At 41.1% G+C, this 24,642-nt stretch overlaps 1 protein-coding gene across 4 annotated transcripts in view; it reads right to left on the bottom strand.

The window, feature by feature from the left end:
* The window catches only part of LOC109873029 (cell adhesion molecule 1), a 517,469-nt gene that overhangs the window by 8,038 nt on the left and 484,789 nt on the right, over positions 1-24,642 (bottom strand). The gene's annotated exons all lie outside the window — the stretch shown is intronic.

Here is a 24,642-nt window from a genome sequence, read left to right as displayed (position 1 = left end):
CAACACAAAAATAAATTACAATATAAACATGGCTCAGACATTGTATGCTATAATGTTTTCTTACAAAGACAAAAATATCCACACTTTTGTGACTCTCATAAAGGGTTAATGTAGCACGGTACTTCTCATTTACCACTCTGGGCTGTCAGTGTTAAGTAGCTCTCTGTAGCCCTGGAGGTCCAGCCATCTGTAGTAAGCGCAATACAAGGTACATTGGCCAATTAATTGACAACTTCGGCTTTATCTTGCTTATAAAGAGTGGGTACCATTGGTTTGCTGAGAAGGGTGCGAGAGGGCAAAGTTCGTAACGTGGCTCAAGTACTTTTCATGAGATGCTGAAACCCCTTATTCTTCTCAACCACCGAGAATGGGCGCAAATCCATGGCTATAAACATACCCATCACTCTTTCATTTATTTGACCCAGTCAAAATAAGCTGCAAAAGGGCTGCTTGAATGCAGAGGGGAGATTAAGTTGTTTTGTTGTCTTTTTGCGTTTCAGTCTTGCTCCGGTGGTAGGAATATTGGGGTGATGTCAGCGTAAATGTGTCAACATTTGCATTGGCTATTCTCGTTGAGCAGTGACTCTCTCTGTCCATCGCCGTTGTAATCTACTGGGAAGACAAATGTTCCCAAACGGGAGATTTAAACGATGATGGAAGATCCTCCAATTCTGGTTTATCAACCCCACCAATCGCCATCGTACAGAACTAGTTCCCAGCTGCGCCTCACTAAAGGACAGTTTGAAATGCTCCAATTAAGATTTAAATTTTGATTACAATGTGTACAGGCTCTAGTGTACAGGCTCTACCGAATGGCCTGAAATGTAAAAAATAAATGGAGTTTATATTTAATCAAGAGGCCTACAAAGCAGTAAAGGCATTGCCTATAGACCTAGTGTTTTCATTTTGTATATATCTTTTTTTATGTATTAATTTGGGTTCACAGTGCGGACCGAACCGAGGTTCAGTACAAATACGTGTACCATTACACCCCTCTGCAAAATTAGAATTTTAGAATAAAATTTGAATAAAAACATTTATGAAATTAAACAAATAAATGCCATGACGATCTTTCTAAAACACAATGTGATTCAAGTTAAATTTACATTTTATATTGCAGCTTCCACTGTAATGAAACTAAATATCAAATTGACTGAATCGTATAAAATGGCCAGAATGTGGCTTGAGTTTGATTTGTTAGGCAAAATGACTGTCTTTAGAGAATCACTATACAAACCGCATTTCAAATCAAATCGTATTAGTCACATGTGCGAATACAACAGGTTACAGTGAAATGCTTACTCACAAGCTCCTAATCGACAGTGCAGTTTCAAAAAATACGGATCAGAATAAGAGATAAAAGTAACAAGTAATTAAAGAGGAGCAGTAAAAAAATTGAGTCAATGTGCATCACACATAGTATGTTATCCAATTTACAGTGAGGGGATGCATAACTCTACTGTGGTTGGCCATTCAACTGAACAGCAGAAGATAGTAGAGCATTTAAACATGATTTATGAAGTGATACAGGCGGTTCTCAACTTCAATATACCAGAGCAAGCACCACTGTTCAAATAAATCTGGCCCCTGCCTTGTCTCGAGTCAGAGCAATACATTTAGCGCCTGCAATGACTAAAAAGTGCGGATCCCAGGCAATTTCTAAGAAAGATTTACACCAGCTTGGCCTGAAGAACAAGGAGCTTGCCTTAGAGGCTCCAAGCTGTAATGATATGTGAAGGTTATTGATCAAGTGTAGGGATCCATGACAACCAAAAGTTAATGGCGGTTTGTGGACTTGATTGGTTCTTCACAGTTGCAAAGGAGGAGCAAAATCTTTCATCAATAGCTCACACTCTGCTAGGAAATGATAAAGTTTGGGGGAGAGAATAGATAGGAGGCCAGGTGCTTTGACAAGGCTTAATGTCAGTGAGAGGGAAAAGTTTCAGATTCATTGAGGGGTTATACATTTGTAAAAGTGAGAAACTAGTTGTCCTTTGATAATAGCCATTGGTCAGTGGTGTAAAGTACTGAAGTAAAAATACTTTACAGTACTACTTAAGTAGTGTTTTGGGGTATCTGTACTTACCTATTTATATTTGACAACTTTTACTTTTACTTCACTAGATTCCTAAAGAAAAGTATGTACTTTTTACATCATACATTTTCCCTGACACCCAAAAATACTCATTACATTTTGAATGCTTAGCAGGACAGAAAGTGGTCCAATTCACACACTTATAAAGACAACATCCCTGGTCATCCCTACTGCCTCTCATCTGGCGGACTCACTAAACACAAATGCTTTGTTTTTAAATTATGTCTGATTGTTGGAGTGTGACCCTGGCTATCCGTAAATAAAAATAGTGCCATCTGGTTTACTTAATATAAGGAATTTTAAATGATTCTTACTTTTACTTTTGATACTTAAGTATATTTTAGCAGCTACCTTTAATTTTGATACTTAAGTATATTTAAAACCAAATACTTTTAGACTTTTACTCAAGTAATATGAGAATAGTGTATTTTTTCCACCATTGCCTATGCTACATATCACAGCTACATTCCCATATACTGTATATCAAAAGACTCACAGGTTCCATTTTGTCATTCCGGGTGTTTAACTCCAGACTTATTTATGTTAACAGGTGCATCTCCTCCAAAGAGCTATCTCGGAAAGATAGGAAGGCTAGAGGGAATGGAGAAATGGAGGGAAAAATGAACAACCATCCTCTTTGCAATCGACTCGCGTGGAATCCATCAGCCCATCCCTCATAGGTACACACTGCAATCTCTCGCACTCATCTCTAGCCTAAATCCCAGCTCAAGGCTTTTCCTGTGGGAGCTCAAAAAACTAAACTGGCAGGCCACAACTTATTATAGGATAACGAAGAGTGAGAGAAGCCCATGCTGTTGTGGAACACGCCCCCTCCTCCTCACCCAACTCACCTCATAAACAACTTACTGGTGGGGGAGGGAAAGGGGAAGAGAACGCCACAGTCACAGTGCTACCTGCCAAACTCAACCAAACATTACTTGATAAGCCTAATAGGTTATTTTAAATTCAGATTTCTTTTTCCGCGCTGGGCAGATTCAATTAAAGTCAGCAGAAATCCTTTTGACACCTAATTCGCTCTTGTCAAAGAGGGAGGTAAAGACGTGCGTTAACACACTTTCCTATTAAGATGTTAAAGTGGATCTTGGGCTGCACCAGTCCGTCGGGGCTGGGGGATAAACAGAAGCCTATGGAAATGTCAGGGAATTTCGCTCTGCCCTCTCCCCTGGATAAAACACGTCCTTTTTCAGTAAATTCTGTACTGAATGAGGGACGGGTGGATGAGGGAGGGAGGGAGGAGAGGAGGCACTGGGTCCACGGTGGGTTTGACGTCCCACTCAGGTCATTCGCTCTGACTGCACTTGTACTTGACACTAAGTGTCAAGTGTCTTCACTGATATTTTCAACCTCTCCCTGACCGAGACTGTAATACCTACATGTTTCAAGCAGACCACCATAGTCCCTGTACCCAAGGAAGCGAAGGTAACCTGTATAAATTATTACCGGCCCGTGGCATTCACGTCAGTAGCCATGAAGTGCTTTGAAAGGCTGGTCATGGCTCACATCAACAGTATCCTCCCAGACACCCTAGACCCACTCCAATTCGCATACTGCCCCAACAGATCCACAGCACTCCACACTGCCCTTTCGTACCCGGACAAAAGGAACACCTATGTGAGATAGGTCAGAGGTATACATAAACTAAGTTGACTGTGCCTTTAAACAGCTTGGAAAATTCCAGAAAATGTCATGGCTTTAGAAGCTTCTGATAGGCGAATTGACATTAATTTAGTCAATTGGAGGTGCACCTGTGGGTGTATTTCAAGGCCTACCTTCAAACTCAGTGCCCCTTTGGGTTCATCCTTGGGAGCAATTTCCAAACACCTGAAGGTAACCAAATTTCCAAACACCTGAAGGTAACCACGTTCATCTGTACAAACAACAGTACACAAGTATAAACACCATGGGACCACGCAGCCATCATACCACTCAGGAAGGAGACACATTCTGTCTCCTAGAGATGAACGTACTTTGGTGCGAAAAGTGCAAATCAATCCCACAACAACAGCAAAGGACCTTATGAAGATGCTGGAGGAAACAGGTACAAAAGTATCTATATCCACAGTAAAACGAGTCCTATATCGACATAACCTTAAAGGCCGCTCAGCAAGGAAGAAGCCACTGCTTCAAAACTGACATAAAAAAAGCCAGACTACGGTTTGCAACTGCACATGGGGACGAAGATCGTACTTTTTGGAGAAATGTCCTCTGGTCTGATGAAACAAAAATATAACTGTTTGGCCATAATGACCATCGTTATGTTTGGAGGAAAAAGGGGGAGGCTTGCAAGCCGAAGAACACTATCCCAACCGTGAAGCACAGGGGGGGCAGAATCATGTTGTGGGGGTGCTTTGCTGCAGGAGGGACTGGTGCACTTCACAAAATAGATGGCATCATGAGGAAGGGAACTATGTGGATATATTGAAGCAACATCTCAAGACATCAGTCAGGAAGTTAAAGCTTGGTCTCAAATGGGTCTTCCAAAAGGACAATGATCCCAAGCATACTTCCAAAGTTGTGGCAAAATGGCTTAAGGACAACAAAGTCAAGGTATTGGAGGGCCATCAAAAAGCCCTGACCTCATCCTATACAAAATGTGTGGGCAGAACTGAAAAAGCATGTGTGAGCAAGGAGGCCTACAAACCTGACTCAGTTACACCAACTCTGTCAGGAGGAATGGGCCAAAATTCACCCGACTTATTGTGGGAAGCTTGTGGAAGGCTACCCGAAACATTTGATCCAAGTTAAACAATTTAAAGGCAATGCTAGCAAATACTAATTGAGTGTATGTACGTGCTTCAACACCTGCATTGCTTGCTGTTGGGGTTTCAGGCTGGGTTTCTGTACAGCACTTTGAGATATCAGCTGATGTACGAAGGGCTATATAAATACATTTGATTTGATTTGTAAAGTTCTGACCCACTGGGAATGTGATTAAATAAATACAATCTGAAATAAATCATTCTCTCTACTATTATTCTGACATTTCACATTCTTAAAATAAAGTGGTGGTCCTAACTGACCAAAAACTAGGAATTTTTATAAGGATTAAATGTCAGGAATTGTGAAAAACTGAGTTTTAATGTATTTGGCTAAGGTGTAGGTAAACTTCCGATTTCGACTGTACATGTACAGATTACCTCAACTAGCCTGTACCCCTGCACACTGACTTGGTACCGATGTCCCCTGTATATAGCCTCGTTATCGTTATTCTTATTGTGTTACTTTTTATTATTACTTTTATTTTAGCCTACTTGGTAAATATTTTCTTCTTCTTGAGCTGCACTGTTGGATAAGGGTTTGTAAGTAAGCATTTCACAGTAAAGTCTACACTTGTTTTATTATGCTCATGTGGCAAATAAGGTTTGATTTGATTTGGTTTGATCTCATCCAGCCCATTCTTCCCCCGTAATATTCAGTAATTCACAGGGAATTGGCATGGTAATGAAAACCCCTGAAATGTCTGTCCATCCAAATTGACTGAAATGTGTCACTTAATTATACATATTGCACGGTGCTTATAGAGAAATCATTACCACCAACAGCAATCCTTGTTAAACACGGAAGATTTACTCATATAAGACTGGAGGACTGGAACGTTCCTGCCTTTCTATACGTCAAACAGTTATGGAGGTTAATAAGGAGATAACATGGTGTATGTTTTCAACTGATTGAAACAAAATCCTTAAGGCACATTAACCCTCCGTCTCCCTTCACCATGTGGATTAAGATCAATGCCATAGTCAATCAAAACAGGTATATAGTCGCTTTCGGGTGAGGCAACACAACAATTCTCCTTGTGTTACATGTTGTAAATTATATCCGGTTGACTTTTTTAAATCTCACACAGTACACTTGGTTTAAAATGAATCCAATTGTGCATTCTCACAGCACAACAAAGTGTTGTTATGTCTAACCTAGACAGGCCTGGTTCATGTTTTGTCTGAACAGGGCCCAGAATGCAAACCTCCGTGTAACCAAATGCCTTTGAAGACAAAGTGCCAGGACCCAGTGAGGACAGGCACCCAGATCTCTCTATCCTCCATCACTCATCTTTCTCCACAGCTGCCCCCCCCCCCCCCCCGTGGAGAGGGAGATTGCTACAGACATGGAGAGATGGCACAGTGCTACAAGATGCCAGGAAATCAGGGCTGGATGTTTTCCTCCATCCCCGGGCCTGTCTGGGGTGTTACCCAGATTATTACCCAGAGGCTGGAGCCCCCCAAGGCACAATACTATGGACCAACCTGGTGTTAATAGGGCACAGTGGGCAACCCTTCTTTGTGAGGCATCAGGCCTGTCTCAAGGTCAACTAAAGTCATGAGAAGAGAAAGTGTATGACGTGGAAAGTTAGAACTACGTTCTATAGTGCATTCGGAATATAAGACCCTTGACTTTTCCCCAAATAATGTACGTTACAGCCTTATTCTAAAATAGATTTTTAAACAATGCCACTTAATATAATGTTCACATACCCTACATTACTCATCTCATATGTATATACTCTACTCGATACCATCTACTGCATCTTGCCTATGCCGTTCTGTACCATCACTCATTCATATATCTTTATGTACATATTCTTTATCCCTTTACACTTGTGTGTATAAGGTAGTAGTTGTGGAATTGTTAGGTTAGATTACTCGTTGGCTACTACTGCGTTATCGGAGCTAGAAGCACAAGCATTTCGCGACACTCGCATTAACATCTGCTAACCATGTGTATGTGACAAATACATTTGATTTGATTTGTTGAGGCACAGATCTGGGGAAGGGTACCAAAAAAATGTCTGCAGCATTGAAGATCCCCCAAGAACACAGTGACCTCCATCATTCTTAAATGGAATAAGTTTGGAACCACCAAGACTCTTCCTAGAACTGGCCACCCAGCCAAACTGGGCAATCAGGGGAGAAGGGCCTTGGTCGGGGAGTTGACCAAGAACCCGATGGTCACTAAGATAGAGGAAGCCACTCCTCAGAAAGAAGCCACAGAAGATTCTCTGGTCTGATGAAACCAAGATTAAACTCTTTGGCCTGAATGACAAGCGTCACATCTGGAGGAAACCTGGCACCATCCCTACGGTGAAGCATGGTGGTGGCAGCATCCATGCTGTGTGGATGTTTTTCAGCGGCAGGGACTGGGAGACTAGTCAGGATCGAGAGAAAAAATTACGGAGTACAGAGAGATCCTTGATGAAAACCTGCTCCAGAGTGCTCAGGACCTCAGACTAGGGCGAAGGTTCACGTTCCAACAGGACAGCGACCCTAAGCACACACAAGACAACGCAGGAGTGGGGACAAGTCTCAATGTCCTTGAGTGGCCCAGCCAGAGCCTGGACTTGAACCTGATTGAACATCTCTGTAGAGACCTGAAAATAGCCGTGCAGTGACACTCCTCATCCAACCTGACAGAGCTTGAGAGAATCTGCAGAGAAGGATGGGAGAAACTCCACAAATTCAGGTGTGCCAAGATTGTAGCATCATACCCAAGAACACTCGAGGCTGTAATCTCTGCAAAAGTCTTTTCAAACAAGTACTGATTAAAGGGCCTGAATACTTATGTAAAAGTAATATTGCAGGTTTTTTTTTAAGTGTAAAAACCTGTTTTCGCTTTGTCATCATGGGTATTGTGTGTAGACTGATGAGGGGAAAAAATGATTTAATCCATTTTGGAATAAGGCTGTAATGTAACAAAATGTGGAAAAAGTCAAGGGGTATGAAAACTTTCCAAATGCACTGTATTTCGGTAAGTTACTGTTTCTCACAGGTGCAAGGCAAAAAGAAAGCCATAAAATCTGAGAGCCTTCAATGAATTCTGCTTACATTCTGCTTATGTTCACAAAAGTGAAATTGAATTGTGAACTGCATATAGAAATATTTAGACTTCAAATTAATTTGAACAAATGGAACCAAAATTTGTGAAAGTAAAGGATGAAAATATATTTTTCAAGTTCATTGAAAAGTAATCTAAACTTTTCCGTTCAGCAAATCTACGTAAATCTAAAGACTGAGTATTTTCAACTGCCAAAACACAACATTCAACAGAAGGTAAGTTGATGTATTGAAGTCAGAGAGTCATCTTCTTTGTATGGAGAAAATGGCAGACTAGAATCAGTCAGACTGATGGCAGACTAGAATCAGTCTCTAGGCAGTCCTCAATCAGACAACAACTGAAACAAACACCCAAGTGACATTTCTGGGTTTTCAAAGTACAACTCCAAGACAAGGACCAAAAGAGAAAGAAGAATAGGTCCCAACAAAACCTTGTGGATGCGGGAACTTGGGGTTGAAGTGAAATACCAGTGTGAACACAATCGTGATGAAGGGAATTAAAGGATGACTCTCTGGGGGTGTCCATCTGCAGACCACATTGGGAGTGATGTCATGTTGGGTTACCCTCAAACACGCTTCCCTGATAGAGTTGGTGACCGGCCCTTATAGGAAGTCATCCACGGACAATGGAGTCACGATAACACTCGCTGAGGGATGGCTGGCTTGATAGGGTCGATGCACTCTGCTGCCCACACCTTTTATAACCCGAGACACATTCTCCGATAACCAGAGAGGAAAACACAGGCATGATGGAGTCTTCGGCATATTGCTGCTGTGATGTGGCGATGTGTCATGTGAGTAGCAGCACCTTCCTTTGGGGAACATCAACTTGGATTCCTTTGGACCAAAGACATCACCAAAGAAGGAGCATTCTTTTAAGATTTGTCCCCTCTAGCTTTTTCAAACGGGACACCTTGGGGTAATATTTCTCAGTCTCTTTCTCTACTGAACAAAATATAAACACAACATGCAACAATTTCAAAGATTTTACAGAGTTACAGTTCATATAAGGTAATTCATTAGGCCCTAATATATGGATTGGACTGGGAATACAGATATGCATGTTGGTCAAAGATACCTTTAAAAAAAAGATAGGGGAGTGGATCAGAAAACCAGTCAGTATCTGGTGTGACCACTATTTGCCTCATGTAGTGCGACACATCTCCTTCACATAGATTTGATCAGGCTGTTGATTGTATCCTGTGGAATGCTGTCCCACTCTTTAATGGCCGTGTGAAGTTGCTGTATATTGGTGGGAACTGGTACACGCTGTCGTACATGTTGATCCAGAGCATCCCAAACATGCTCAATGGGTGATATGTTTTGTCAGTATGCAGGCCATGGAAGAACCGGGACATTTTCAGCTTCTAGGAATTATGTAAACATCCTTCTTGCAACATGGGGCTGTGCATTATCATGCTGAAAAATGAGGTGATGGCGGAGGATGAACGGCACGACAATGGGATTCAAGGATGTAGTCACGGTATCTCTGTGCATTCACATTGCCATTGATAAAATGCAATTGTGTTTGTTGTCCGTAGCTTATGTCTGCCCGTACCATAACCCTACCGCCACCATGGGGCACTCTGCTGACATCAGCAGACCGCTCGCCCGCACGACACCATACACGCCGTCTGCCATCTGCCTGGTACAATTAAAACCGTGATTAATCCGTGAAGAGCACACTTCTTCAGCGTGCCAGTGGCCATCGAAGGTGAGTATTTTCCCACTAAAACGCGGGTAAAGCTGGCTTATAGTAGAGAAATTAACATTAAATTATGTGGTAACAGCTCTAGTGGACATTCCTGCAGTCAGCATGCCAAGTGTACGCTCCCTCAAGTTGTGTGACAAAACTGCACATTTTAGAGTGGCCTTTCATTGTCCCCAGCACAAGGTTCACCTGTGTAATGATCATGCTGTTTAATCAGCTTCTTGATATGCCATGCCTGTCAGGTGGATGGATTATCTTGGCAAAGGAGAAATGCTCACTAACAGGGATGTAAACAAAATTGTCCACAAAATCAGAGAGAAATGAGCTTTTTGTGCATATGGAACATTTCTATTATATTTTATTTCAGCTCATGAAACATGGGAACAACACTTTACATGTTGCGTTTATATTTTTGTTCATAATATTGTCAGTGGGAAAGTAGAGAAGATCTGTGTCTATAGTTCTTGCTGAAAATGTATTGTCCCCAGTCATCCATACCTCCCTGTGGTTCTGGGTTTTGATCTAGAACAACACACTCCAATTTACCCCCAAATGACCTAAATGACAAACGCCCAAGCTATATACTAATGCCCCACAGACACCTGACTCTGTCCTCCCTTCACTCCTTTCCATACTCGTTCTCTCTTTCTCTCCATGATTGTTTTTTAAGTGTCGCCAGAGGATAGAGAGGGCGAGAGTGTTTCCATCCCTCTCCCGGTTGTTTGCTGTTCAGGTGGAGAGAGAGTGGAAATGTGTTGTTCTCCCACATCCTTCCCCTATCCTTCCCCCCTCCAATCCCCCCCCCCCCACCCCCCAACTTCTCCCCATCTCGTGAGTGGAGCCTGTAGCCACACTTGATCTTGCTCTCAGAGTCAATTACTTTGCTTCCTCGGGATAAGGCTGCTGTTTTGTAGCACCCTGGATCAGGGTGCTCATTGTCAAGTTCTAATAACTTTCTCAAAGGAAGCACAGGATAGCAATAGATGCTATCCTCTGGTGGACAATTAAAATGGTATTCAGTCTGGCCTATAGCCATCTCTCCTTGTTTTGTTGCTTTTCGACATTTAGGATGCACTCACACACAAACCAATATGCACAACATTATTTTTGTAAATCTCCACTACAAATTTCTAATACATTAGTCGAGCCAATTTATGAGCATCGCTCACTGAAACCAAGGATACGTTTCAGGGTGTCTTTGAAAAGATCTTCTCTGTTTCAATAAGCAAAATTTGTGAATTACCTAGCCAATTCCAGGAACGGCCCTCCCACTCCAATTGATCAGCTGTGGCAATGTAAATAAATCCCGATCTGTGAACTATCCTACAGAGGCTAGCCTAGAGATGCTTCGTCTACATGCCATAGGTACTGTATACAAAACTGCAAACAAACATGACTGTGAGTGTGTTTGTGTGTGTGTGTCCAAGTCTGTAAATATGTGATTGAATGTATTGGGTTCTGTGAACACACTGGGTGCCCGCTCATGGTGGCGTGTAGATCTGTAGCTCTGGCCTGTCCCCTGCTGAGGTCCGTGTGTATTATGATAAGGAATGAGGAGACTAAGCCATTTTCAGCTTTAATATCTCATGATTAGAGATAATTAGACGGCAGCACACGGAGGCAAAGCATGGCTAGTGTTCACAGGGCAAGATGTGTACACGTGTGTGTATGTCAGAGGGACTACTAAATCATACAGTGATTTATACAGTGACACATACTTTGCGTGCTACCGCAGCATTTTGTGGCACGTCATTTAATTCTCAGCCATTTTTTCTGTTACTGCAAGTTATTGCTAGTTTGACTATCAGAGGGCATCTTTGAGAAGCATTTGATTGTATTCCGTATTGGCATTACCAAATAATTTAAAACCTTTTTTGTAATAACATAGTATATGGGTTTTAGTTTAAGAAATTTGGCGTAATTCATTTGATTAATATTATAGTGTTTCTATTCAGAGAAAAATGAAAACAAAACCCTCAGGGTTTCCGTTAGGATGGAATGGAAAATATGGCGATGTACAACATGACGGTTGGGAGTAGGCTAATGGATTGGATGATTCCAAATTGTTTGCCTTCATTAGACAACTTTGTTCCAATATTTCTGTAAATCAGTGATATTTACTCTCAAATTAATTGGTTATGGATCCATAACTAAAGCAACATCTGCATTTTGAAAGAGTCCCATGTTAACTACAGTATGTATTGTAGACTACACAGTAGCCTAATAAACAAATAAAAACATTTTGTTAATAAAATAATGATAAAAAATATTTCAAAATGCAGATGTTGATTTAGTTATGGATCCATAACGAATTACTACGGGAATAAATATCACTGATTTACAGAAATATTGGAACAATATTAGTTAGTACACTTTAGAGTACTTTAGTATTGAATACATTGCAAGTTGAGGGATTTTCACAACAGTAGCCTGGTTATAAAAAAGTATATTTTCCTGCTAATAGGAAACATTTGCATGATGGGCTACACCTGCTACAGGTGATGTCTTCACTATTATTCGACAATGTAAAAAATAGTAAAAATATAGAAAAATCCTTGAATGAATAGGTGTGTCCAAACTTTTGACTGGTACTTGCTTAATTCATTTGATTAATATTATGGTGTTCCTATTCCATGAAAAACAAAAAAACATCTGGGTGTCTGTTAGGATGGAACAGAAAATATGGCGCTGTACAATGTGATGTCCGGCAGTACAGTACTGGGCTATTTAGCTAAAGAATCCCTTGTGTCGTGCTTGTCTCAGAGCAGAGCGAAACAGTGCTAAAATAGTTGTAGGCTTTTGCTTCTAACTTCAATATGCTTTTAAAATAAATAAGACCTACACAATTTTTAACAGTATATCTAAAAATATTTTTTTCAATGATGTGACTCTCCGCCAATAATTACATTTAGAGGATTGGAGGACTCTATAGTAATATCTAAGGGGCATTTTCCATTAGGATGTGTGAGAATATCTTGAGAATATCTAAGGGGCTTTTATATAATTCTAAATGAATTAATAATAGCTTTGTTTAAAAAGTAACATTTTGGAGATTTGGTTTTCATTTAACCTAGAGTGAGCGAGAAAAAGGCAATTCTTGAACATGGGGTGAGACATTCTCACTAATTTGTAAATAAAACCAGTTACTTAGGTTTCTCCAGAAGTAAATCATTCTAACTTGATTTTTTAGCAGACATCACTTGCTTATATTCAGTCAACACATATCTTAAGAATATCATGGAATATTTGAACATTTTAGTTTTTCCATGCTTGTCTCAGAGCAGCGCGAAACAGTGCAGAAATAGATGGCCACAGCGGGAAGGCTATGTATTCTGTGCCCACTCGTGGTATCGCTCTTCGGTTACACATCCTTGGAATAGCAGAACAGCATAACGGTCCAGGCGGCCCTTGCTGTGACTGGTGAGCAGTTGGTCAAGTTCTGTTTTCAGAAGAGAAATGGAAATATAAGGGTGAACCGAAAACCTGACCAACCCACCACGTACTGTATGTTGACTCTGCCTGTCGGAGGTGGAGTTACCGAGCTCACAGGTGTGCCTGGTATGGATTGTGATGCCATCTCATTCCTATTCAATGCGTGAGTGAGTCAATGACTATTCAAGCCATTGACTCACTGATGAATGAAGTTGACGAACGATCGGCAAAGGCAATCTGTGGGCATCACGGCTCGGTAAGAAATGTGTTATTTATATATACAGTTGATGTCAGAAGTTTACATACACCTCAGCTAAATACATTTAAACTCAGTTTTTCACAATTCCTGACATTTAATCCTAGTAAAAATTCCCTGTTTTAGATAGGTTAGGATCACCACTTTATATTAAGAATGTAAATGTCAGAATAATAGTAGCGAGAATGATTTATTTCAGCTTTTTTTTTCTTTCATCACATTCCCAGTGGGTCAGAAGTTCAGTAGCAGAAGTTGGTAGCATTGCCTTTAAATTGTTTAACTTGAGTCAAACGTTTCGGGTAGCCTTCCACAAGCTTCCAACAATAAGTTGAGTACATTTTCGCCCATTCCTCCTGACAGAGCTGGTGTAACTGAGTCAGGTTTGACTTCAAGCCTCCCCCATTTTCCTCCAAACATAACGATGGTCATTATGGCCAAACAGTTATATTTTTGTTTCATCAGACCAGAGGACATTTCTCCAAAAAGTACGATCTTTGTCTCCATGTGCAGTTGCAAACAGTAGTCTGGCTTTTTTATGGCGGTTTTGGAGCAGTGGCTTCTTCCTTGCTGAGCGGCCTTTCAGGTTATGTCGATATAGGACTCGTTTTACTGTGGATATAGATGCTTTTGTACCTGTTTCCTCATCACAAGGTGCTTTTCTGTTGTTCTGGGATAGATTTGCACTTTTGCACAAAAGTACGTTCATCTCTAGGAGACAGAACACGTCTCCTTCCTGAGCAGCATGATGGCTGCGTGGTCCCATGGTGTTTATACTTGCATACTATTGTTTGTACAGATGAACGTGGTACCTTCAGGCGTTTGGAAATTGCTCTCAAGGATGAACCAGACTTGTGGAGGTCCACATTGTTTTCTGAGGTCTTGGCTGATTTCTTTTGATTTCCCATGATGTCAAGCGAAGAGGCACTGAGTTCGAAGGTAGGCCTTGAAATACATCCACAGGTACACCTCCAATTGACTCAAATGATGTCAATTAGCCTATCAGAAGCTTCTAAAGCCATGACATCATTTTCTGGAATTTTCCATTTTCCATTTTGTGACGCCTGTGCTGGTTTGAAAAAGTATTTTGATGTGGGGCGCTGTCCTCAGATAATCCCAGGGTGTGCTTTCGTCGTAAAGCCTTTCTGAAATCTGACAACGCGGTTGGATTAACAAGAAGTTAAGCTTTAAAACGATGTAAGACACTTGTATTTTCATGAATGTTTAATATTACGATTTCTGTATTTTGAATTTTGTGCTCTGCAATTTCACCGATCCCAAAGAGGTTTTTAAGCATCGAATATATTGTAAGTTGAGGGATTTTCACAACAGTAGCCGGGCTATAAAAAGTCTATTGTCCTGCTAATAGGAATCATTTGCATAATGGGCTACATTCTTTATCGTAACCACAATGTCACACATCATTTGTATCTACCTTTCAAATGACTTTTAGAGTTTGGGAATTACACATGCGCTTTCTTTTTAGTTACATTGTTTTAGTTTGAATGTGCAGACTTTTTTCTTTAAATTATTGTTTTATGTAGGATGCTACATTTTTGACCAGTTGCAATTGTAAGTAGGCGTAATAAAAAAATCCTACTTCTATTAGGCTGTTAAGCCTCATAGCCTACCTCAGCCAGTTAAAATAACTTATGTAGGTCTAGGCTCTGAAGAAATAGACGCCAATTAAGCCCTCGTGTGTAGAGTCAAATTTAAAATTAAAAAGGCACTCGCACATCTGAGCTATGTTTTTTGCAGGTGCATGGCAAGAGACGGATAAGATGAGGAACAAGAAGGAACCCGCACACTGCTCTTGATCGTATCACTGATCTTTAATAAGCTTTATGTATCGGCCTCATGGACTTCGTCAGAGCTTTTGTGAGTTTTTTAAATGAGCTCCCTTATCTAGACCTAGCCACACCCACATACGTTCCACGTATCGAAAAGGGTTGGAGGCGAAGGAAAAACAAAGTGCTACCAAATATAACAATATGCATTTCATAAATATTCAATTAAAGTGTGTACATGAAACATATTAAACACGTCTGTATAACCACAATGAGGACATCGACCTACCAAGTAAGTTTTCCTAAATCATTCGGTACAGTGTAAGAAAAACGTCAGAGTAATCTGAAATAGGAGCATAATTCATGTTCAAATTTACAACATAACATACAGCCATTTTATCACTAAGACCTTTAGTAAATAATGTCTGGAGGGTGATAATCCAAAAACATTCTGGCTGATTTTCTTTTGTGGTTGGCAGTTGGCATGGACCATTTTATCGCATAAATAAAACATGCCAGTTTTTCTTGACCGCATCTTCTACTTTTTGAGAGTTCAAAGTATATGTAGTTGTGAACATTATAGGGTGTTCTTTAGCTTGAACAGGTCTTTTTTTGATCTGTTTCATGTCGTGTTTTCAGCAATGCTAAATGAAGAGCTTCATCCATACATTGTGGAGGATATTATCTTCTTTGAAACCTTGGAGAGGCTATTAGACAAGTCTTTAGTAAAGGTTGAATTGTTCAGAAAATAGCCCATCCTGCTATGCTTGTGAAAAACGAATAATAATACTTTTTCCCCTTTCCACATGTTAAAGATTCCAATAGATAAATGTTTTTAGCCACAATCGGCCCCAACCGCAACGAATACATTTGGGCACAGTCGATAGTGTGCTGGACTTCGAGCTAGAATGTTGAGGATTCGAAACCTGCTCCCTGCTATAAAGAATGAGTTTGATACACCTGGTAATGGATATGGCTGAAAAAAAACTTGCTAAATAGCGATTTTTGTAAATGAACTTTATGACAAAAAATATGCTCAATCGTTTGTCTCTACATTAACTAACATTCCTCTCAATTGTACATTTTTTGCTTGACTCGTTATGACGTTACAACTACATACATTTGCTTGTGTAAGCACTCAACTTTTAAAGGAGGAACCACTGTAGCTCTGCAATAGGCTGCGCCAATCTTGTATATCACACACAGCAGCATGTTGATATGCATGTGCTCCTGTGGTGCTATCCTTCTCATTGTCTTATACTTAAGCAGGTCTTTTAAGTATAAGGCAAGGTTGGGGTCAAATCCAATTGAATTCTTGAATTCACTCATGAAGTGAAGAATTTACATTGAATTCAATTAAAATTTCAATAATCTCCAAGTTATGAAATTGGAATTAGACTGTTTGAACTGGAAAAACATTTTTTCTTTGGAATTTTATATTTGTAAATTTCTCAGTAAATGGAATGAATGCGCTCAGTATCAATCATTTACTGCAGGATTTGTTTTAGATCATTTAAACTTGTATTTCCAGTGCCTGAACAATGACATGATCAGCCTGAAAGCCTGAGGGAATTTAATTTGATTTCAAATTTGTAGAATTGTTGGGAATAATATTGAATTGGGAATTGAATTATTGAAATTTACCTAACAAAGGAATTCAATTATCGCTGAATTCAAAGACTGAATTTGAATTGAATTAAATTGAATTTACAGGGGAGGGAATCGAATTAGAATATAATTTGTGGAATAATTTGAGGAATTAACCCCAACCGTAGTATAGTAATTTGAGGAATTAGTAATTTGAGGAATTAATCCCAACCGTAGTATAAGGTCTGAAGTGTTTTTCCCCAACATCAATATGCTGATAGAGGTTAAGGATATGTGAAAAAACTCACTCACTCTTCCATCAGCGTCAGTTAGAGGCATGGTCACCTCACTCAGGAGCACAACCAACAAAGGCAACTGGGGCAAGATGTAAATATCGCTCTGCCATTATCTGGTAGCGAAAATTATGCATTGGCCAATTTCAGTTTCATGTGACAAAACAAGCAAGTGTAGATAATCATTGTACCATCTAAATCACTTTCAAATGTCTTTAAAATAACAAACAATTTTGTATTTTCAGCAGCTTGAAGCTGGTGGACAAAACTGAAAGTAAAAGACTCAAAAGCTAAACTTAATTAAGGAGGTTGTGGGTGAGGGGAGGAGGATGTAAAGTTGTTTGAATTCAGGTGTTATAGGCAATTCACCTAGTTTCCACAAGGGGGCTTTGTTTCACATGCATCTCCTTTAAGTACCACCATTTTAGTATGTGTACAGTAAAGTCAGAGGCAGTTCAAGAAAGAATAGTGAATTAAACCTGTGTGCAACTTGCCCAAGACACATTTATCCAAACCATGCGTCTCTTTCCACATTCTCTGAAATATAAATCAAAACCTCCAAGAGCGTACGGAAACAAGTTGTCCACACGCCAAACAAGCACATTGCCATTTCAGGAGTGCGATCAATTTGAAGCGGAGCAATGCCAACCCCTGGGGGGCACCAAAAGTATCTAATTTCAAAGGATGTGTTGGCAGCGGCCTGATCTGAAAGACAGGAGATCTGCTAATTGGATCTTCTAATCTGGTAATTAAGCATGATTGCAGTGATTGCAGTGGTGCGGCTGTGCTGCCTGCAGATAGGAAGAAAATCAAAAAACAGAAGCATCCAGTAGGTGGGTGCCATACAAAACTACATTCATAACTACATATACTACAAATGTTATTGCATAGCCTCAATAGATATACCTGCATCCCTACTGCACTGGCCCTGCAGTCAGTACGTGTAATTAAAAAGTCCATAGAGCCAATTTAATGATGTCAATTTAATATTTTGCCTCATGGGTAATGCGTTAGTTTGCTTGTAAATAAAGTACCTCAGCTTAATGCAAGTCAAGAAGCCTTTTGAGACAGAATGTGTGTGACTAGACTTTGGTAACTGCTTGTTTAACTTGTAACAAAGAACCTGTACAAGTTGACAGACAGTCAGATGATTGTGTGCCAAGACTGAATTGGTTGGATGGTTTGATTCTTTCGAGTGAATTTCTTTAAACACTGGGAAACACAATTTTAAGAGAGGTAAAACTGTCCTGCTTTTACCTTCACAGAAGAGAAAGCATCAAGGAAAGTGTATTAATATAGTGTTTATTTTTGATAACAACTACCTATTTGAGATGTGTGTTCCAGATAGAGGAGTGTCTCCTTTTAGAAAAAGACAAAACAATGATTCTAATTACCGATTACACTGAGGCGTGGCCTATTGAAGACAACAACCCGGCTCTATTTAATTCCATTTCCACAAAATTTCCTCAGCAGAGAACCTCTGGCATTGCTTTGAAAGCATTTTCAGTTAAACATATTAACAATCTAATTACTTCAAAAACACAGCTTTGGTCAGTTTGAATAGAGAAAAAAACAACAACCTCAAAGTCATAATTTAATTTCCAAATCATGATCTGGGATAGCTCTGCCATTTCGATCTTAAATGTTTAGTTAATACATTTAATCTGGGTGCCATGGTAACGGTAGACTGATAGGTGGAAGGCATGACATCTCTCCAAAAGCCATGGAAGAGTATTATTATAGATATGGGGACAGTGGGGAAAGGTGAAAATAATGTAAATTAATACCAAGACTTTGGTTGTTTTTCCACTGCCTGTACAGCCATTATGCACATAATGAATGAGAAGTTTGGTTCCATGTTACTCCATGAAGTCCCCTCTCCATTCACTGAGTTTGGGGTTAAGATTTTAATGAAAGAAAAAGTATTCCACTCATGCGGTATTGAACCAGATTTTCTGAGTTGGACGTCTTAGGAAAGACCTACATACATTTGGATGTTTTAAATGGAGCTCTCTATGGTATCTTGGCAACCATTTTAAAACCTCATTGAGACTTTGGCCTTTGAAAAATAGACCAAACATAACTGACATTCAAGTGTATGAGCTACAAACTCAGGAAGTTTGAGTTAGAACTAGGTCATGGTTCTCTCCATAACCACATCCTAATGTATCCCAGCGGCCTCCTGAGTTTGTCAAAAATGTTCAGGGGACTCGCCAGGTCCAGAGACTCCGCAGCTCGTCTCATAGACACACCACTAGCCAAGTTCATAGGAGGCAGAAAAAAAAGAACAGAACAGCGGAGCAATAACTGCTTTCGCTTCGCCGTTTGCCCTTTCTTCTCCTCTCCCGTCTGTTTATCATCCCCTCTCCAATCCCCCCCCCTCGCTGTCACCAAGCTGCCTGGAGCCTTGTCATTACCGTGCCGGCCTACAAACTCCCCAAGATTTATATTTACAGTAGCGAGGGGCGGACAGGAGTGGGCCACCGGTGTGGCACGGAGGCAGGGGAGGGCAACCTTTACAAGCCGGTTAAACCAAATATATTTTTAGCTTGACAGAAGGTGCCTGAGGACTCCTTGTATCAGACAAACAAACCACCCCATTAAATTCCTGCCACGTCAAAAAAAATCTAAATAAGGAAAGGCAGAATATCCTGTGGCATGTGAAGAATTAGGGACGTTGTGGCAGGGCTCAACATATAGATGCCCCCCCCCCCATCTCACTGTGTTGCATATGTAAATATGTGTTAACACCACAAGACAACACTGGGGACCAGAGTTTGCCCATTGTGCAAGAGCCAGGGGAAGTGAGGATTGTAAGGGCTAATCCAGGGATAAGATGTCTGTTCCAGGGAATGGTGCAAAGCCTCGGGCGAGCAGGGCCCATTTCTCAAGAGCAGAGGGATAAGGGCTCATTCTTGTCCCTGGGTGCCAGGGAAGCAGTCGACCCTCACTGACGAGCATACAGGGAGTCGATTTGACAGCCGTCACCTTTGCCTCAGCGCGGTGGTGGCCGATGTACAGCTGGTTGATGGCTTTGAGTTGGACAATGAAACCTCCACAAAAAGCAAGGAAAACAGGTGGAGAGAATAAAATGTGTTAATGAATGAATGTTGGCCTAGCAGGCTTTCACTTCCTAGCTGTAGGCCACCGTGAGCTGACATTGTCAGGTTTTGGGGTGATTTGCTGTCCCTGTTTGAGGACACATGGCACAATCTTGCAGAGCTATCTGGTTGAGGCCATTGTTCACAAAGCACGCAGTGATAATGGAACCCTTTATAGCAGACTGAGTACAATATTCAGAAGAGGTGATCTCTAATCCAAAACCTCATCTCAAAGGGGTCTCTGCTCTCATATCTGCTATTCCACAGATCGGCTCATTTTTCAGTCAGTCATTGTACCGGTGCTTTAAAAGGCTTACGGCAATCAGGATGTGCATAATTTCTTTGCAATATAAATCTTAAAATCAAACAAAACAAATTAAGGCAGATTTGGAAATACATTTCCTTTGAGGGGCCAAATCAAATCTTCACACCCTGCAGAGAACTGAAGAAAAAAAGACTTCTGGCTAAGAATCCTTGCCAGAGAAATACAAATTGTACCAAAATTTCTAAACTGGGTCACAGAAAGAAAAATGAAAGAATAATTGAACAAAATGGCTCAACTGAAGGGCCAGAGCTTGCCCTGTTGCCAGCAACCACCACCATTGATTCTCACTTCCCGCCAAACGGAAGGGAGTCCAAGCCCCAGACGGCCCCTTGGGGGTCCACTTAACTGTCAACCGAGGATGAGTTAGAGTGGGAGAGGAAGAGGGTCCCCTTTTGGTTGTCTGCCTTAATGGTTTTTAAGTCTCCTGGCTAATTACTGCAGCATATGTGCCTAACCTGAGAGAGCCCCACAGGTGGGCTTCCAGGAATGGAGTGGCAGGCTCACAGACACACCACGTGCTACAAACACACACCAAAAATCATTAACACAAATGCACCTCACACTAAACCCACACATTCATATACTATCAACGTCCACACAGAACACACATAAAGCGAAACAGCTCTCAGACATACATGCCATTTACAAGCATGCCGTGTTCACACATAGTCTCTCCCACCTCTTTCCCTGCCAGTAAGCATGACTTCCAAAGTCAGTGGAGGCAGTAATCAAAGAGTCAATGAAAACCCTGACAACTCCGAGAGACCAAAAGAATAAACACAACAGGGGGAATAAAATCCGAAGCGGCATGTCTCGCAACGACTTGTGTTCCCGTCATTTAATGACCAGATCTTATTTTTTATGGCATCCAAATGTAGCAAACTCTGTTCCGTATTAAAGGGAAAAGATAAGTCTTCCGCTTCACCTGCCACAGTTCCAGCTGGGAGCAAAATGGCCATTATCCTGCAGTCTTCCCGCTCTGCCATTGCTCTGCCAGGGGCTTCCTGGGCCTACCTCAATTATCCCCTCCTCCTCTCACACGCCGCCCTCACAGGCACGTTGGCAGTGGTGTCCTTTCGAGCGCGCTCACCTCTCCACATAGAGGGCAGAGCTTGCCATCAACTAATGGAACAGACGTCCGACTATGCCCTTTCCAAAAATACAATGTTGATAAGAGCAGAAGATTCTGTAGAGATGTAGCCCCACGCCAACCCAAACAGGGGCTCTCAAGGGTAGCACTAAGCAGAGCGTGATGTATGTAATGCTTATGTAATACATTTTACAGTGCTACAACAGGTTACACTGAAGATGACTAAGGTAGTCCATAGGCCAGCCGTACATGCTATAGAATGCTTTACATTCTGTTATTTTCTCTGACATTTCTGTGTGCTTTTGAGCCCCCTGATGCAAAGTGGGCTACTGTGGAGAGGACAGCAACAACAGTCATATTCATCTCTATGCATGGGGAAATCAGTCACCATGTCTGCACTGTCAATCTCTGGTGTGGTGCGCTCATTAGAGACAAAAAATCGGGGCAAGTCTAATCCCATCTCTCTCTCCTCACACACCTGGGCTAAGCTAGGCTATTCATAGGGATGAAACGGGCTAAAACACTGACTCAGCAAGTCATCTCTCTGTTGCCCTTATTTTTTGGGATGTGTCCATCATTTCTTCTACTTCACCCTCACATTTTGGAGAAACATTCCAATTGGAAGGTGTGTGTGTGTGTGTGTGTGTGTGGCGGAGGGGTTCTTGAAACAAGATGTTCAATAACGCCGGCTTCTATCTACCACAACAAGCAGGGGCATCACCATGGCAACAGCTTTTGGGGGAGAGAGGATGAGGCGTGAGGTAGTTAGCTAGCACTGGCACTCTCGGCATGTAAAACAGGCGCGCATCAGCAGAGGCTCAGCTCATGTCAAACAGAGGCTTAGGTTACTTGACGAGGGGAGACAGAGAGAGAGAAGGGGGAACGAGAGAGGGAGAGATGCAAATAAGCTGTTGCTTAATGTTCCCAAGATGCAAATGCCATTTTTTTGGAGGATAGCAGGAAGTTTTCTTCAGGAGTTTTATTGTTGGGGGTGACTTAGCGACAGCTTCAGGAATATGAATGGAATTCATTCTGAGTAGCATTCAGAAAAGCACAGGGCCCTCAGCTACACATTGGGCAATGGTGACTAGGTATTTACTGGCCTTGAGGTAATTTAAGCATGAAGAACAAGGTAGAACAACAACCAAAATCATGTATTCCTAAATGTCATGCATGAAATTGACACACACAACTACCCACCAAAAAACAAGTGCTCCTTGAAATTCAATTGCATTACTTCGACAATGAGGTGAAACATTATTGCCCTGCCACCAACCCTCCTTCTGCCTTAATCTGTGTAGTGATCTGAACACCGGCGCTGGCTGGCTTCTTGTAGATCTATATTTTTTGCAATCCAACTACTTAAGGCACATCATTAACCAACTGGCCTGGACACGCTAGGCTCATGTTTGCCGAAGCCGGAGCAAAATGTGTTGGCTTTGCCACCCCGAACAAGGGATGATGAAATGACAGAATGAAGTGAAGTGTGTTCAATCATCCTCTTTGGAAATGAACAGAGAGAACGAGGGACCATGCCTGAATGCATCCACAGAGGGAGCGAGGGAGAGAAAGAGAGAGAGAAAACACAAGGGGCAGCAGACCAAATGAATGGGATTCTTAGAATAAAAAGTCACCAGACTTCTCCATTCTAACAGAGGAAGAGAGCGGATGCACTTTTCGAATTGAGGGAAAATGGCAACGGAATTTATCATAAAATAAAATGCTGCTGCTCCAGTTTCAACTGTTCTGCCTTATTATTATTCGACCATGCTGGTCATTTATGAACATTTGAACATCTTGGCCATGTTCTGTTATAATCTCCACCCGGCACAGCCAGAAGAGGACTGGCCACCCCACATGGCCTGGTTCCTCTCTAGGTTTCTTCCTAGATTTTGGCCTTTCTAGTTTTTCCTAGCCACCGTGCTTCTACACCTGCATTGCTTGCTGTTTGGGGTTTTAGGCTGGGTTTCTGTACAGCACTTTGAGATATCAGCTGATGTACGAAGGGCTATATAAATAAAATGTATTTTATTTTATTTAACACTTTACTTGACATCTAGCGTTATAACCATGTCATGATATGTCATAACAGATGACATAACTTGTAATAACCTGTCATAATATGGTCATAACACTGCCATTACCCATATATTTACACCTGTGTTTTTTTATGTGTTTTTTTTATGACAGCTACATAAGTGTCAAAACCCACATGTATTAAAATGTTGTTTTTTTCCCCTGCCAAGAAGTTTCCTTTCGATTGAACGTTTGTTTCTTAAATCCATGTTGTTGTTGAAATTAATTATTTGAAGTAGTGTTTTTACACTTTATGACACTGTCGAGAAGTATTATGACCATCCTGTGTCACTTTACTTGGACTAAGAAAATACACTTTATGATACTGTCAAGAAGCATTATGACCATCAAAATCATATAAACCAGATAGGCCTATCACGTACATTCCTTTAGGTCAGTCACCAGTCAAAAAGAGGGTGTCTTGGCCTGCCTGTAACGGCTTTCTTCCGTCGAAGGAGAAGCTGTTTCATTTTCATGAAAAAATTAACGATACATGAAATAACTAAAATCTACAAAACAACAAACGGAACGTGAAAACCTATACAGCCTATCTGGTGAATACAAACACTAAGACAGGAACAATCACCCACAAACACACAGTGAAACCCAGGCTACCTAAATATGGTTCCCAATCAGAGACAACGAGAATCACCTGACTCTGATTGAGAACCGCCTCAGGCAGCCATAGACTTTACTAGACAACCCTACTCAGCCACAATCCCAATACCTACTAAAACCCCAATACAAAAACACAACACAAAATAAACCCATGTCACACCCTGGCCTGACCAAATAAATATATAAACACAAAATACTAAGACCAGGGCGTGACACTGCCCCTGAAATCTGCTCCTGCATCCATCCCTGTCATCAACAACAGATAATTGGTGTAGGTGCATGTCTGACATCAATCTGTGCGCAATTACAATTATAATTCAATATGGTCAATTTCAGAAAATGTTGCATGAAAAAAATACTGTTGAGAAGTAGGCTATGGTGTAATGGCATTTTTGCCTTGTGTGGTAGGTTTGACACTCGTATGT

Source organism: Oncorhynchus kisutch, linkage group LG28 (genome assembly GCF_002021735.2).
Source record: "Oncorhynchus kisutch isolate 150728-3 linkage group LG28, Okis_V2, whole genome shotgun sequence".
Lineage (NCBI taxonomy): Eukaryota > Metazoa > Chordata > Actinopteri > Salmoniformes > Salmonidae > Oncorhynchus > Oncorhynchus kisutch.
The sequence above is the reverse complement of the archived record's forward strand: the minus strand, read 5'-3'. Positions and strand labels throughout refer to the sequence as shown.